The sequence below is a fragment of the Schistocerca piceifrons genome, chromosome 1, assembly GCF_021461385.2.
Source record: "Schistocerca piceifrons isolate TAMUIC-IGC-003096 chromosome 1, iqSchPice1.1, whole genome shotgun sequence".
Classification (NCBI taxonomy): Eukaryota; Metazoa; Arthropoda; class Insecta; order Orthoptera; family Acrididae; genus Schistocerca; species Schistocerca piceifrons.
The window spans coordinates 967,992,649-968,009,536 of record NC_060138.1 but is presented as its reverse complement, the minus strand read 5'-3'; the positions used below and the strand labels follow the sequence as shown (position 1 = coordinate 968,009,536).

At 40.7% G+C, this 16,888-nt stretch overlaps 1 long non-coding RNA gene across 1 annotated transcript in view; it reads left to right on the top strand.

The window, feature by feature from the left end:
* LOC124794827 overlaps nucleotides 1-16,888 on the top strand; it is a 261,987-nt gene that overhangs the window by 207,328 nt on the left and 37,771 nt on the right. The window contains exon 2 of the long non-coding RNA XR_007016616.1: nucleotides 9,833-10,004. This is a non-coding gene — a long non-coding RNA (uncharacterized LOC124794827). The remainder of the gene's footprint in view (nucleotides 1-9,832; nucleotides 10,005-16,888) is intronic.

Sequence of the window (16,888 nt, the reverse complement as noted above, 5' to 3'; positions counted from 1 at the left end):
AATCGATACAGCAATCTACAGATTCGGGCGGTCCTGTGACACAGGAGCTCTAATAACGGCACGGAGGCCGGAAACACGGAAGAAGCCGATATGAAGACCGCTTTCACACCGTTTGCTGGCAATGTAAAGTCAAAAACTGGCAGACTACTGAAACAAAACCACATAATACACATTTCTACCCGCCAACCAAAATACGAGCTTTACTAGAGAGAGTGAAAGACGACGTGGGTCTAAAAAAAAGCGGGGTACCAAGTTCCATGTTAATGCAGGAATACTTACATTGGGCAAACGGAGATCTATGTACAGAACATGAAAGCCACATCCGCTTACTGCAGCCCAACAAGTCTGTAACACCAGAAAATTGCAATGAAAATGGACATAAAATGAATTACTAGCAAACGAAAGTCCTGGCTAAAACCGATAAATTTTAGGATTACATTTTCAAAGAGGTGATTGAAATCCATGTGGCTGATAATTTAATCAGCAGAGACATGGGCTTTCAACTGAGCAACCAGTACTATTGAGGAACGAGTACTAAGCTGCATCAAAGAAGAACGCGACTTAGGGACGTGAGATGCGGCAGGCACCCCAGCCACACGCCGCCCCCACCCCTCCCCCGACCCAACGAGCACGACACGGGTCCAATCTCGGGACCGGCAGGTAGCAGGTATGAATACCGCCAACACGGAGCAGACACATCATTCCATCAGCACCACCTGATGGCACAGGAATGGTTATTCGCTGGACTTACGACGCTTGGCAGTACACCCGAGGACCTTGAAAGCAGCATATACGCCGAGAAATCTTCGTATCATATACAAGTCTATTTTATCTGCCTTCTTTCGAGCCATCCATGAATCACCTTTGCGATCATAACACGTTGCTCCTCCGCTTGCTCATTGTCTCTGCGAAAATAGGAAACAATTCAACAGAAAATGGACTTAGTACAAACACACTGCTACAGTTTTAGAAACACTTCTTAATTCTTATACCTGTGTGCTGACAATTCACACTCGCTGCATTCTCTGGCTTAATGCCTAGGTATTTCACGTTTAAAACAAAACACTGGTGAAGAATGAGTGCATGGCGTGCTATGCCCCAGAAAATTACACTGTGAAATCCGTATGATGATTTCCCGATTCATTGGTATCTGTTCATGCAACTTCATGGGTGATGAGGCGACTTCCAAAGACGTTCACCTGATGCAGATTGCAGTAGTCTGGTTGCTGTTTGGCAGGTAGAATTTTGTAGCCACGCTGAATTGCCCACTGTAGTACCAGAAGGGTGCAAATGTGACCCGGGTTCTTTAGAACTGTAGTCCCCACCTTGTGTGGGTGGAGACTCTTTCAAAAAAGCTCTCTCTGGGGAACAATTTTGTGCGTCTGGTCAACGTCAAATAAATTATTTTACGAGGCAGTATTTCTGCTCAAAGAACAACTTGGTGGTGTGATTTCCGCTGACTAGACTTCTGAGAAAAATAGTGGAAGCCATACTGGGTCAAAGTTAGTCATTTCGCCGCTTTCTGGTGGGAAAGCTGTTCGGCAACTACTATTAATGTTTCTGTTTATCATGTTGTGGGGGACGTAAGACGTCACCCAGATGCCAGTCCATGTGGGAAACAGATTTTCTCTCTCGCAGTGTGGGGAGGCAGTTCACTGGGTGGCTAACAAAAGATCTGCTAGGTGGGAGTTCGGAATTACTGTTCTCAATATTTCATGCATGCGAAGGCGCCTCATAGAGGGACTAAAACAATTATCTGCTACTTTTGATGTCGGAATGCCGTGTCTTAAAATTTCATCGGTTAATCACGAAGTTGGACTGCTGTGCCTTCCCACTGGTGGGCGAACATTTGTGATGATCTTTTGCGGAAATTTTTTTTTAAAAAAAGTGGAAGCGCTTGATCACTGGGCGGAGACGAAGATGCTTTTGCGGGGGATGTGGAAGAAGAAACTTGATTTTGAGATGCAGGAGAGAGCTGCAAACTTGCATTTCAAGAAATCACTCCACTACTGATCGGATGTTGGTGCCAGCAGGCCACAGCAGGCACCCGTCTTGTCACTCTGATTCATCGATTCTGGTGAAAATGCCTCGCAGTGTGGGCTATCACGGAAGGAGAGTGATTAAGTGTTTTCGATCGTTTTTTAAAATCTGATTAAACAACGCAACGTCATATTTCGTTTGGCAGTAGAGGGCTCCTACATGACCGAGCGGGCTGAGATATATACAGGTCAGATGACTTTCCTTCTTTCTAGTATAACTAGAGCAATCATTTCATGTCCAACAGCGATTTTGCTTTTGAGGGACAGGCTTGTTAAGATCATCATTATTTATTCTTAACTCACCCTTGTGGACTTGTGCAGATCTGTGATGCATTTAAATAATCTCGATGTTGTATTTCCTTTTATTTTTGTAATTCGTTAATCACATTAATGTGTGACTTCCTTTCACGTGTGTGCTTGCACTCAGCACTGAGTAAACAAAATTGGGGTTAATCTGGACCAGTAATCTCAATTTCATGGGTAGGTAACATTCTCAATTATTAATTCTTTAATAATTTTATATGAACCGACAACCAAAACTCATTTAAGATGGCCTTTCTTTTCTCATTACACAAACTGTTTGTTTGTAATTTCAGTTCCGTATCTGAGTTTAAGGGTAGCGATTTGTCTTTCAATCGGTCCAGCCAGAACAGATTAATAAAACGGCTGTGAGGTTCATCATCTCGAGTCGAGTTGTCGCAACTGCCCACACCTAACTGAGCGCAAACCAGCATATCCTTCTGTAGTGTCACCCCTTAATTCACTCAAGTCAATCCCACTTTCACGCATTGAACTTTCAGATCAACTTTCCAATTCAACAGTTTGTTCTCACTCAGCCCATTGAGATGATGATTTTAAACGCTGACCCTCGTCGTCTCCATGTAGGTGGTCCCAGCTGGATGGCACAGCCCAGTAGCTAGTAGGTGAGGCAGCTAGACGTGATGAAGCTGATTGGTCCACAGTGGGGCTGTCAACTGGCATGAAGTACGTCTCAGTGCTGGCAGCAGTCACAGATAAGGTATAGCTAGGGTCCATACGAGAAATATTTATAGTTTGTTTGGCCAGGTTTTCTTACGGCAGGGCACCTCTTTTGGTCACGTAGGCGACCAAGGCAGTCCAGTCTTTGACAAAGGCAGATTCGGCACTTCCACCATACTATTCCACAATATTCCAGCTCTGGCAACATGTTTTTCACAGGCATCTTGCTTGTCCATCTGTCATAGACTACAAAGTCAGTGCGAAATGGTGTTGGTACAACATTCCCATAAGGTACCCTTTGAGAACGTAAACACCATAGTTGTAGAACCAGTGGAGACCTACCAGCGTTTGACTGTCTTGTTGCAGAGTCTATTGCAGATGACATATACTAACTGGTGTTGAAACATTCCTTCTCGTCTGTCCTCGGAGCTTCCACGGCGTCACTCGAAGTCACCCACATGGCCTTTGCGTGAATCGACGCTCACTTAGCAATGTGCTGCACGCAAGACCAAACGAACTATGTATTGCTCAGTATATTTAATTGTAAACGTTCAGTGGCAGGTGTGTATTTATTCTGTGTACAGCTACACATTTACGGACCATCTAAGTAAGAGTCACCCCCTTACAGGATTAATATTTTCACTTCTCCTGCATCACTAATCAGTGTCCTGTAGCATTAAAATGCTTTCAGAAAGATTCATAGTTCTGACCAGTGAAATGGAATATGTACACTTCATACAGGTTCTTCAACGCCACGAACTGGTTTCTAGTAACTACCGTCGATAATCTCTACATAACAAAACGGAAATACAATTCAGTGACAATGTAGGAAAACTCTCACAAAAATAAGTCATTCATATTTCCACGGAAACAAATGAAAATTATTAGCTCCAGTAAAATCTCTACAAGTACATTTCATTCTATGAAACACGACCTTCCAGCTAGGTACGGGCTCCGCTCCGTGATCTGATGTACCGGCTCTGGCTACCAGGCACGTACTCGCTCACTTACAGGTAACACTCTCCTAGAAAACCAGGAAGTGTCTTAGTAGAAATACATGCTGGCATACAGGAAGCACTTGTACATCTTCCGTACTGGAAAAGTAACTTCGTTGATCACTCAGAATCAGCAACTACTGACTTCAGTAACACGCTTTAGCACACCACCTCCGTCTGGAGGGCACGCGACTGTACATCCCCGAGGTCTGCAAGAGGACTCTTCGATTTCGTGAGCTCCCAAAACACTGAAAGACATTATTTACCCTTCAGGCATTCCATCCGCGGAAACAGCGCTAGTGTTCACAATAGCTACCAGCGCGGCCACTGGTCGTAGTTAATTTGACTTGGTTCGCTTGGTACTGCACGACTCCACGAGGGAAGCTTCAACTTTGAACTAAACTGTCTCAGACATTATAAGCAACAGTTCCTCCTGAATAACTTGAGGGCCTCTTTCAAAGAGATGCCCTTCAAAACGAAGCGACAGGATACTGATGTACACTGAAGGGGGTAACAAAAGGAGCCATTGTACATCAGAATTGATTGATCTTAATTTACTCTTCCAATCATGAACTATGGGCCTTGCTGAAGTGGCTTGCATGCCACAGCGTTACGCGTTACGGATAGCTACCGTCAGCACAACCATGTCGCAGTGATATCTGCGGAGAGGACAGACTAACATATGATTCCTGAAGAGGTGCAGCAGTCTTTTCTGTTGTTGCAGCACGACAGATGGTTTGGTACTGTAAAATTAACCAATACATCCTTGCTATGTGGATATAGCGAACGGCTGAAAAAAGGCTAACTCTAGTCTCTATATTTCACGAAGAAATGCCGCTCTACTGTGTTCTTTGATAAAGACAGCATCGTATTGGGTAGCATATTCCCGTGGAAACATAGTTTCTTATTCTAATCTACGGAAAGGAACTATTCAGGAGGACGTAATCATCAGGAAAAACGAATCTAGCATTCTATGGGTCGGAGCATGGAATGTTAGATCCCTTAATCAGGTTGCTAAGTTACAGATTTTGAAATGAAAAATGGGCAGGCGAAAGTTAGATATAGTTCAAATTAGTTAAAGGCAGTTGCAGGGGAACTATACAATTTCTTGTCATGTGACTACAGGATTACGAGCAACACAGTATGAAGTTTGTGTGCCTATGAGTCCCATAGATGACGGAGACTTTGCAGGAATGTATAATCAGATAAAAGAAATTATTCGAATTGTTAAGGGGCACGAAGTTTTAATTGTTAATGGGGGTTAGAATTCGATAGTAGAAAAAGGGAGAGAAGGAAAAGTAATGGTGTAACATGGACTGGGTGGAAGAAATAAAAGGTAAAGAACCTTGCACAGCGCCTAATTTAATCATTGCTAATACTTGTATTAAGCATCATGATAGACGATCATGTACGTGGAAGAGCCTTGGAGACACCGGAAAGTTTCAGATAGTTTATGTAATGGTAAGACAGAGATTTTGGATTCATATTTCTCTTCTTATTCTTCCTTTCTTTCTAGGCCAATGCCTGTTCCTTTCAGTGCGCCTCAGTCTACCTTGAAGCTGTCACTCCTTCTTTTCCTTTGACGCCTTTACTTCTTTTACCAGCTGCTGATTTATTTCTTACGATTTTCACGATCTTCCGTTCATGCAACCTATCTGTGTGTTTGTTCCATTTATGCCTAGTGCTTCTTGGTAGACCTGCATCGTCGGCATAAAGAATGTCTTTTATTTCATTGCTCCCCAGTCTTTAAATACTGTCAGCCAATGTCATCACTCGTTCATGACTATATTGAAAAGTAAGGGTCTCAGAGAGTCACCCTGTCTAGTACCACTCTTAACTGTATACTTCTAGTTAACCTGGAATCAATTCTCGCCTAGTTATATTTGTTCGATAACTGTTTTTACTAAGTTGGAACGAATACCACGACTTTAGAGCAGATTTACCACATCTGTTAACTGAATCCTATCGAAAGCCTTCCGTAAATCAATAAAACAAAGAAATCCGATCTTTTGTATTCAGTGGACTTCTCTACAACCTGTCTAACAATGAACACTCCATCCGGACTGGATCTACTGGATCTAAAACCATACTGCTCCTCTGCAAGTGTTATAATGTTTTTTTTTTAAATTTCATTTTCTATTACTTTTGTTAAAAGTTTAAGAGATGGAATGAGTGGATTCATCCCTCTGTAATTTGACGAATCTTTATCTGCTTTCCTGTACGTGAGACTAGTGATAGTAGTTCTCCATTCATTTGAAATTTTATTACGAGCTATAACATAGTAAACTAACTTGGTTAATTGCTCAGTTAGTGGATATACTCCATACTTTAGTATTTCATTGGAAATCTTATCTTTCCCCAGCGACTTTATACTTTATAGCAGACTTACAGCTTCGTCTCCCTCTGTATGTGAAACAGTTACATTACTATTTACTGGTATGCTGATCTCCAACATCTTTCCGTTTTCTGGTAGTTTTTTTACATTTAAATAACTCTGTTAATTATTTAATCCATAATTCCTCATTTATGTCGTTCCAAAATTTCATTTAATTCCTTCCCCTGTTTTGTTATCGTTCTTTAAATCTGTTTCTGCAGCCCTTAAAGTTCATGTTCAATGTTTTTAGAAAAGATGTCCCTTCTTGCAATTATTAATAGTAATTCCTCTTGTAAACCTCAAAAGTTTCTTGTTTCGAGTGTTTTATATTTCAAATAAGCAAACATCTTTTTTTTTTGCGCATCCCTTATCGTCTTTACAAAACCATGGTGTTCTGTCTGTTTTGCTTTCATGATTTATAGCTAGTGTACCTAACGCTTCTTGAGCCACTGCTTCAGTACTTTCTTGGCTTTTCTCCTAACCCTGGTCTGTAGTAACCCCTGCGTTAATGCCGTTCTCTTTTACTCTCTCTGCTAATCGTTTATGGTGTAAAATGTCTATAGATTCATTCCATAGGGACTCTATTAATTTTTTTTTCTTTTAAGATACGTTCTGTAGCATTCTTGTTCCTTACTAAATGCAATCTGGTTTTTGCCATGAATGGACTGTGCTCGCTGCTTATGTTGGCAGTGTTTACTTTCCTAACATCCAGTACAGACTAGGGATGGATGTTCCTGTTGGTAACCGTGTGAACTTTTGTAGATAAATGATCTTTTGTTTTCTGAGATTTGTATATCTGCTGTTGCTTGTGGTCATAGAAGGAATCATTTATTCTCAGTTCGTTGCTTGAGCATAATTTGGTATTAATCTCACCATTATCACTTAGAAAGTCTTCATTATATCGTTACTAAACTCCAGAGCTGAGACTATTTCTAATACAAGCATTAAAATCCTTCATTATCATGGTAAGTTCGTTTGAAAGAATGAAACTGATAACTTCTTATAGTTGCTAACTGACGGCCTCTCTTTCAGTCCTAGATTTACAGTCCTCTGGGCGGGAGAGATAATATTCAACTTGTGGTGAACTAGTTTTAGTTTTGGTAAAGCTATTCTCTCATTGACGTATTGTCACTTTTCAACATGATCTTTGTACTTCTTGTGGATAAGTATCGGCACTCTTCCTTTAGCTTTTGTCTCCTCCTCGACTCCACTATATATGAATAAATACTGATCGTATTCCTTCTACAACTCGCCCCTCGTCTGTTGGGCACTACATACAGAGATTTTGTGATATTTCAAATTTTCTGTAAGCTCTTGGTCTTTGTTATTAAAGGATTTTATGTTCCACCAGTCAAATTTTATACTACAAAACATGCCGCGCTGGCAGACGTGGGCTCTGATCGTAAGTTGTTGGTTACAAACTGCAGATTAAAACTGAAGAATTTACAGCAAGGTAGGAAATAAGGGAGTTGAGCCTGGATAAATTAAAAGGTGTCGAGAGTTTAAAATCGAAATTCTAACGGAAATCGATAGATGTACCCAGTGTTACTAATTTACATAAGCGTTCGTGAGGACTATAAATGAATGTCAGCCATACAGGAACGTCTTGTTCCCCTTGGCTCTAGAGTCTGGATAGTAGCTTCCAAAAGTTCTGTTCAACCAGGCGCATGATTCAAAAAATGGTTCAAATGGCTCTGAGCACTATGGGACTTAACTTCTGAGGTCATCAGTCCCCTAGAACTTAGAATTACTTAAACCTAACTAACCTAAGGACATCACACACATCCATGCCCGAGGCAGGATTCGAACCAGCGACCGTAGCGGTCGCGCCGTTCCAGACTATATCGCCTAGAACCGCTCGGCCAACCCGGCCGGCCCAGGCGCATGATCAGCGGCATAGTTCACACTTGGTTGTAATTCAGTGATCACTTAATGTAGATATAATTCGACGTGAATAATTGGCAATCTTTTCAACTAACCCTGTTTGGAATTATCTTTCACCTCTTGCTGCTCTGTAAACTTCAGAAGGCATCAAGAATGGTATAATTTTATGGAGAATGAAAAATAATGTTGACAATAAGAGACGTTGAATAAGTCGACAAAAATGCCTCAATCATACTGTTTCCTAATCGTTATATTTGGTAACTTTTTGGTGATTTTTTTGAACGCTTGTTGGGAACGAGACTGATAAAACAAAGTCATCAATCGTGATGGAGGAAGACTTAATTACTTTTAATTGTGTTGTTGCTTCATTACATATATTCATAGGAAAAAAAAGTTTTGCGTAGTAGTAAACAAAACTAAACTGAAATTATGTTTAAAAGATGACTTCTACTTTTAACAGAGTTCTAAGCCAACTGCTTGTGTAGCGGTGCCAATTCAGGATGTAGATAATCTTCTGGGGACGCACCACTATCTTATCTGTGGATTAGAAAGGGAAGAGAAGCAAGACACGTGGCTACGGAGGGCAGTATCTTTATAGTAAGAAACAATTTTGTCACATTACTTTCCCCGCGCTGTGCTTAACGTTGATGACTTTCCTTTTAGTAGACTGTAAGGGAATGGTTTTCATCCTGCGCTATGGAATGCTTACGAGCATCCGCATGAGAAGCGCTAGTGTCCTCTTCCTTATCGTCTGAAATGAATCCTTATCTGCAGATGAACAGAATGACAAAGAGACATGGTGTAGAGCCAGGAGCCCTGCCGAACATTGCACCAACTGCGATGTAATATTTTCTTAGACAACAAAAGTACTCGTATATTCTGAACGTAAACAAATTTACGTTTTCGTTTTGTTAATCGGTTATTATACCAGCAACCAAATAAGAGGCAATTAGAGTTACAGTTTACGTGTTTAGTCTGACAGAACTGTTACTAAGGGCGTTCCATATTATATCATAATCACGTCAGTCTAATACCAATTAAATCACGTTTTGTTTCTATACTATAACCATATTTAAATAAAAATCGTCTTCTTCCAGCTATCCCAACACTTGTAAAATAAATATAGTTTGTGACAGGGAAGTGTGGAAACGGCTATGCTACACAAAAAGGTTTGTGTCACATAATATAAAAAACTGAACGTACTGCACATGCAGTCGACAGTCTCTGTCCTCTTTACCAAATATCTACTACCGTTGCTCTGTTTCCCATCCCCCTCTTTACACCATTCTTTTTCCCCTCCCCACAACGTTTTCCAGGAGAGAGTCATTTGATAAGGGTAATGGTAGCCAAGAAGAGAACACGGACCTCATTCTGTACATTCGATCGACAAATGGAAGGAAAATAGGAACGACAAATAAACAACAAAAATGCAATTAAAACATGTAATTGTTCTCGTTATAAGATAGAGCGCCGAGACCCGGAGAGAGGACAAGTTAATTGGACTTGTATTTTATCCCCTATGTCGTCTAGTTCTTTTTAATCCTGCACCCAGCGTTTTTCAGATGGAATTCGGCTGCTGGCTCGCGTGGTATGCTGGGATGATCTGGACACGGACTACATTCTGTTCGAGTTCGGGGGAGACCCTGCAGGAAACATACTGCTCTGTTTAACACGCCCTGCAAATGTTAACGACGCACATCCGCAGGATAAATGCGAAGGAGCCTAACCAGACTGGTAAGTGTCATTAAATACTCTAGAGGTAAAAGATAACTTTTAGTGAGTTATAATCGTTTCATTACTTCTTGTTGTAAATAAATATACCGTATATATCTTTACCAACTGAAGCCGGACAATTTCGCAGGAGCAGCTGGACAACTTGAAAGTCATAATGATAAATCAGGGCGCTTGTAGTCTGAAGTTAAAACTTCGTGCGTTAATTTTCACAACTAGACATTAATTTGCTTAGTATGTGATCTCAGAAGAGTATGAGCATTAATCATCCCATACGACTAAAGGAACGGTAAAGACTCTTGCCGAACGTAGATAATGTTAATTAGTATGTTCTTAAGTTAATTCAAAGTAACTTTTGGAGTTTTTGATAGATTAGTCCGCTGGGTACTACTAGCTAACGGTGTTGAAGGAAACCGCTGGCAGGTAACTAATCTAAAATTCGTATATAATGGCATGAAAAAAAAACTAAAGTAATGATAATGGTCCTTACTGTAGTTTTTTGTGTAACTGTTGAAATGAAAACCTTGTGATGACTGTAATCTGGTTCATTTAATGTAGTTGCCAGGTAAGGAAACTAAGCCGTGGTGGCAGTCAACATGATACTTGTAGCAAGATAACTTCCGATCAGATGTGGCGTGTTTGCGCTCGATACTTCATTCTGATTTTCAATTGTGAAACAATTGTAAATGTTGACAACTCTGTATCCGATTCATCTTTACTGCGAATGGCCTACTATGTAAGTGATGCACGCAGATCGGTATGTCAACATCTCAGTGGGCCACGTGAAGCAATTTGTCGGCGTTTCGATTACTGGGCCGTTTTAATTAATAAAGTTAAACACGGTCGTGTTTGTATCCCTCAAAGAGCAGAAGTTCCTGTGGGAGCAAGCCAAACACTCCAGCTTTATGCAGTGCCAATATTTGCCGACTGGAGTTGATTGCCGGGGGGATGTCTGTCAGCTGCGTTAACAGTGACCGACATGCCACTCGCAGCAAAAACACTCCGCCTGTGGGGTCAAACAACGAGGGGTGGGTAAGCCACCCCTGCTGCGTAGCTAAACGTCCCCCTCACGTCAGGTCAATTTTATATGGATGAATTTTTTGGTGAAATTGGTCTCTTCTCGTTACCTTTTATTCAGCTGTGCCGCTCCTTTGCAGATTATTTCGTTCAGCCATATGATGCCACACTATTACAGAACAACACCTGGAGTCCTGAAAAACGTCAGCCATTGTCTTAATTAAAATATGGTCCCGACGTCTTTAACGAAAAATGGTAACTGAGAAAAAATAGGAAACTGAATGTAACTTTTTCACATAGGAATATCTGTTTGGCTTTTAGCATTGTGGAAAATAAAATTTTGTTTCAGTTATATTTTGATGACTTACTGGACTTAACTGTTATAAGTAGGGGTTCCATTGCTATTCTGGTGAACAACAACGATATCCGAAAGAGAATTTCAGGGACGCATCTGTGTTTGTGGATTGTTTACACTGAAGGAAAGAGTGACAAGGCATTGCTAAAAATGCTGGTCTTTGTAACAGAAAACATAGGAATTAGTATCAATTAGATATAATTATAAAAAGGAGTCAATACATTTTCTCGCTCTTTGTGTTTTAAAATACAATATATTGTAGATAATCTGTTATAAGGAGTAGCGGGGGTTTAAACATTCTGGCAGTCATCAAGGTCATAAACAGCCTGATTACCCAGTGCCGAATCACATCACATTATTTCATATCAACACCTAAGCTTTAGAGTCTGAAAGTTACGGGTTCGAGTACTGGCATGTGTAATGTTTTTAATTTTCATCTCTTTTGCTGTTTTACAACAACACTTAGCGCGCCACAGCACCACCTAACTCATAGCCCTAAGCTCTGGAGTCCGAAGGTTCTGGGTTCGAGTTCCAGCAAGTGCAACGTTCTTAATTGTCATGTGATTTAATTGTAATTTCACAAAAGTGTGTAGCAAATCACAACAGTAGTAAGGCTCATCCTCTTAACTCTAAAGACCAAAGATTGCATGCTCAAGTCCTTATATGTGCAACATTCTTAATTTTTCCAGAATTTTCCGGGATTAAAGCTGTGAGGACGGGTCATGAGTCGTGCTGGGTAGCTCAGTTGGCAGAGCACTTGCCTGCGAAAGGCAAAGGTCCTGTGTTTGAGTCTCGGTTCGGCACACAGTTTTAATCTGCCAGGACGTTCCGTTCTTCATTTTAATTTCATATCAATGGATAGCTCCTTCCCCTACCACCACATCCATCCATGAAGTCCACAGAAACATCATCCCTATTTTACGTCTATGACCCAGATCCAGAACAAGTGACAAGATTTTCTCGAGTTCTTTGATGCATTCATAAACCCTAATTCAGTCATGACCTTCCTGTTCCCACACCCTGGTACAAGTGGTACAATAAGCATAATTCGAGGTAATGAGTCTATAAACTGTCACGCAATTTTCTCTCACAAAATGTACTTTTTTCATACTGTAACAAGAAATTTGTAAGTTATGCAGAAATAACACTCAACTTTCACAACTTTCGACATGGTTGCAGATTAAAACAGTGACCCAGGAAGCGTAGAACGCATTTGCTTTATTTCTGCCAATGATCGCAAAATTTTTGATCTATAGAATACCGGTTTCAGTTAGCAATAACCATCTTCAGATTCGCAACAAAACATGGGAAATGAAATACAACTAGTGAATAAATTGCGCCTTAGAACAATAGAAAAATCAGTTTACTAGTTGTATTTCATTTTGTTGCAGATCTGAAAATGATAATTGCTGACCGAAACTGGTAGTCTTAAGGACCAAAAGTTTTGTGATCATTGGCAGAAATAAAAGAAATTTATTCTACACTCAACATTTGTTTGATTACCAAGTGTTACTTTGACATAACAGGAACTGTAGAGTTTAAGAACACTGTTTAGCCTTTAAGAGAACTGTAGGAATGAAATACGACATAGAAAATAAAACTTAACTCTCCTTTTATCATTAAAATACCAGTTAAGCATGACAGGGTTACGTTATGCAGAATAAGAGTTGAGTCGTAGAATATCAGAAGCTTGAACATCGTAGAAAAACTAGGAAATCTGAATAGGCAAATGCAAAGCTCAGATATAGTAGGCGTCAGTGAAGTGAAATGGAAAGACGACAAGGAATTTTGGTCAGATGAATATAGGGTAATATCAACAGCAGTATAAAATGGTATAACGGGAGCAGGATTCATTATGAGTAGGGAGGTAGGGCAGAGAGTGTGTTACTGTGAACAGTTCAGTGATAGGCTTGTTCTTATAAGAATCGACAGCAAGCCAACACCGACAACGATACTTCAGGTATACATGCCGACATCGCAAGCTGAAGATATAGAGAAAGCATATGAGGATACTGAAATGGTAATACGGAGCATAAAGGAAAATCTAATAGTCAGGGGGACTGGAATACAGTGTAAGGGAAGGACTAGAAGAAAAGGTTAAGGGGGAATGTAGGCTTGGGACAAGAAATGAGAGAGGAGAAAGACTAGTCGAGTTCTGTAATTTCAGCTCGTAATAGCGAATACTTTGTTCAAGAATCGCAAGAGGAGGAGGTGTACTTGGAAAACGTCGGGTGATAACGGAAAGATTTTAGTTATATTATAAGATGGTCAGACAGAGATTCCGAAATCAGATACTAGATTGTAAAACATACCCAGGAGCAGATAAAGACTCGTATCACAATCTAGAAGTGATGAGAAGTTCAAGAGATTAGTCGGAAGAGTCAATGCGCAAAGAAGTGGGATACAGAAGTACTAAGGAATGAAGAGATATGCTTGAAGTTCTCTAAGGATGTAGATACAGCAATAAGGAATAACACAGTAGGCAGTACAGTTGAAGAGGAATGGACCTCTCTAAAAAGGGCAATCACAGAAGTTGGAAAGAAAAACGAAGGTAGCTGCGAAGAAATCGTGGGGTAAGAGAAAAAGTACTTCAGTTGATCGATGAAAGAAGAAAGTACAAAAGAATAAAAGTCACTGATCAATGAAGTAACCAGGAAGTGCAAGGAAGCTAAGACGAAATGGCTGCATGTAAAATCTGGAGAAATCGAAAAAGAAATTATTGTCGGAAGGACTGACTCATCATACAGTAAAGTCAAAACAACCTTCGGTGACACTAAAAGCAAGGGTGATAACATTAAGATTGCAACGGGAATTCCACTGTTAAATACAGAGGAGAGAGCGGGTAGGTCGAAAGAGGACATTCAAGGCCTCTATGAGGGAGGAGATGTGATAGACGAAGAAGAAGGAGTCGACTTAGAAGAGATAATGGATTCAGTATTAGAATCAGAATTTAGGGGAGCTTTGGAGGACTTAAAAACAAATAAGGTGGAAGAGTTAGCTAACATTCCATCAGAATTTCTAATATCATTGGGGAAGTGGCAACAAAACGACTATTCACGTTGGTGTATAGAATGTATGAGTCTGGCGACATACCATCTGACTTTCGGAAAAATATCGTCTACACATTTCAGAAGACTGCAAGAGCTGACAAGTGCGAGAATTATCGCACAATCAGCTTAACAGCCCATGCATAAAAGTTACTTACTAGGATAATATACAAAAGAATGAAAAAGAAAACTGAGGATGTGTTACGTGACGATCAGTTTGGCTTTAGGAAAGGTAAAGGCACCAGAGAGGCAATTCTGACGTTGCAGTTGATAATGAGTCAAGACTAAAGACAAATCAAGACACGTTCATAAGATTTGTCGACCTGGAAAAGCGTTCGACAATATAAAATGGTGCAAGATGTTCGAAAATCCTAGAAAAGTAGGGGTAAGCTACAGAGAGAGTCGGGTAATATACAATATGTACAAGAGCCAAGAGGGAATAATAAGAGTGAACGAGCAAGAACATAGTTCTGGGATTAAGAAGGGTGTAAGACAGCGATGTAGTCTGTCGCCCCTACTGTTCAATCTGTACATCGAAGAAGCAATGATGGAAATAAATGAATGGTTCAGGAGCAGAATTAAAATTTGAGGTGAAAGACTGTCAATGATATGTTTCGCTGATGACATAGCTATCCTGAGTGAAAGTGAAAAAGAATTACATTATCTCTTGAATGGAATGAACAGTATAATGAGTACAGAATATGGATTGAGAGTAAATCGAAGAAAGACGAAGGTAATAAGAAGTAGCAGAAATGACAACAGCGACAAACTTAACATCAGGATTGAGGGTCACGAAGTAGATGAAGTTAAGGAATTCTGCTACCTAGGCAGCAAAATAACCACTCATTGACGGAGGTAGGAGGACATCAAAAGCAGACTAGCACTGGCAAAATGGGCTTTCCTGGCCAAAAGGAGTCTACTAGAATCAAACATAGGCCTTAATTTGAAGAAGAAATTTCTGAGTATGTACGTTTGGAGCACAGCATTGTATGGTAGGGAAACGGGAACAGAACAAAATGGAAGCATCTGAGATGTGGTGTTACAGATGAATGTTGAAAATTAGGCGGAGTGATAAGGTTCGGAGTGAGGCGGTTCTGTGCAGAAACGAAGAGGTTCAAATGGTTCAAATGGCTCTGAGCACTATGGGACTCAGCTGCTGAGGTCATTAGTCCCCTAGAACTTACAACTAGTTAAACCTAACTAACCTAAGGACATCACAAACATCCATGCCCGAGGCAGGATTCGAACCTGCGACCGTAGCGGTCTTGCGGTTCCAGACTGCAGCGCCTTTAACCGCACGGCCACTTCGGCCAGCGAAACGAAGAGGAAAGAAATATATTGAAAATATTGACAAGGAGAAGGGAGAAGATGATAGGCAGCTGTTGAGACATCAGGAAATGACTTCCATGGTACCAGAGGGAGCTGTAGAGGGCAAAACTGTGGAGGACGACAGAGATTGGAGTACATCCAGCAAGTAATTGAGGAAATAGGGTGCAAGTGCTACTCTGAGATGAAGAGGTTGACACAGTAGAGGAATTCGTAGTGCGCCGCATCAAACCAATCGGCGAGGCAAGGCGACGGACTATGTATACTCCAAATCTGGAGAACTGGGTTCTACAGAATATTGAGACGAACTCTTGTACAAACTCCTGGAAAGTGGTCCGTTAACATGGTGTAAGCCAAAGTACGATTATGCATATCGTGCATGATAACTGCTACTGTTTCCCATGGAGTCCACTTTGGACCTTTGTTTGACATGAAGGCGATGCAGCTCTGTGATGTGTTCTACAATGATTTGTTGTTATTGCAAGGCACACCGTCCATTTCCAGACAAATGTTCTTAGGACACATTATCCTATATATATATATATATATAATATATATATACAGGGTGAGTCACCTAACATTACCGCTGGATATATTTCGTAAACCACATCAAATACTGACGAATCGATTCCACAGACCGAACGTGAGGAGAGGGGCTAGTGTAATTGGTTAATACAAACCATAAAAAAAATGTACGGAAGTATGTTTTTTAACACAAACCTACGTTTTTTTAAATGGAACCCCGTTAGTTTTGTTAGCACATCTGAACATATAAACAAATACGTAATCAGTGCCGTTTGTTGCATTGTAAAATGTTAATTACATCCGGAGATATTGTAACCTAAAGTTGACGCTTGAGTACCACTCCTCCGCTGTTCGATCGTGTGTTTCGGAGAGCACCGAATTACGTAGGGATCCAAAGGGAACGGTGATGGACCTTAGGTACAGAAGAGACCGGAACAGCACATTACGTCCACATGCTAACACCTTTTTATTGGTCTTTTTCACTGACGCACATGCACATTACCATGAGGGGTGAGGTACACGTATACACGTGGTTTCCGTTTTCAATTACGGAGTGGTTCAAAATGGCTCAAATGGCTCTGAGCATTATGGGACTTAACTGCTGTGGTCATCAGTCC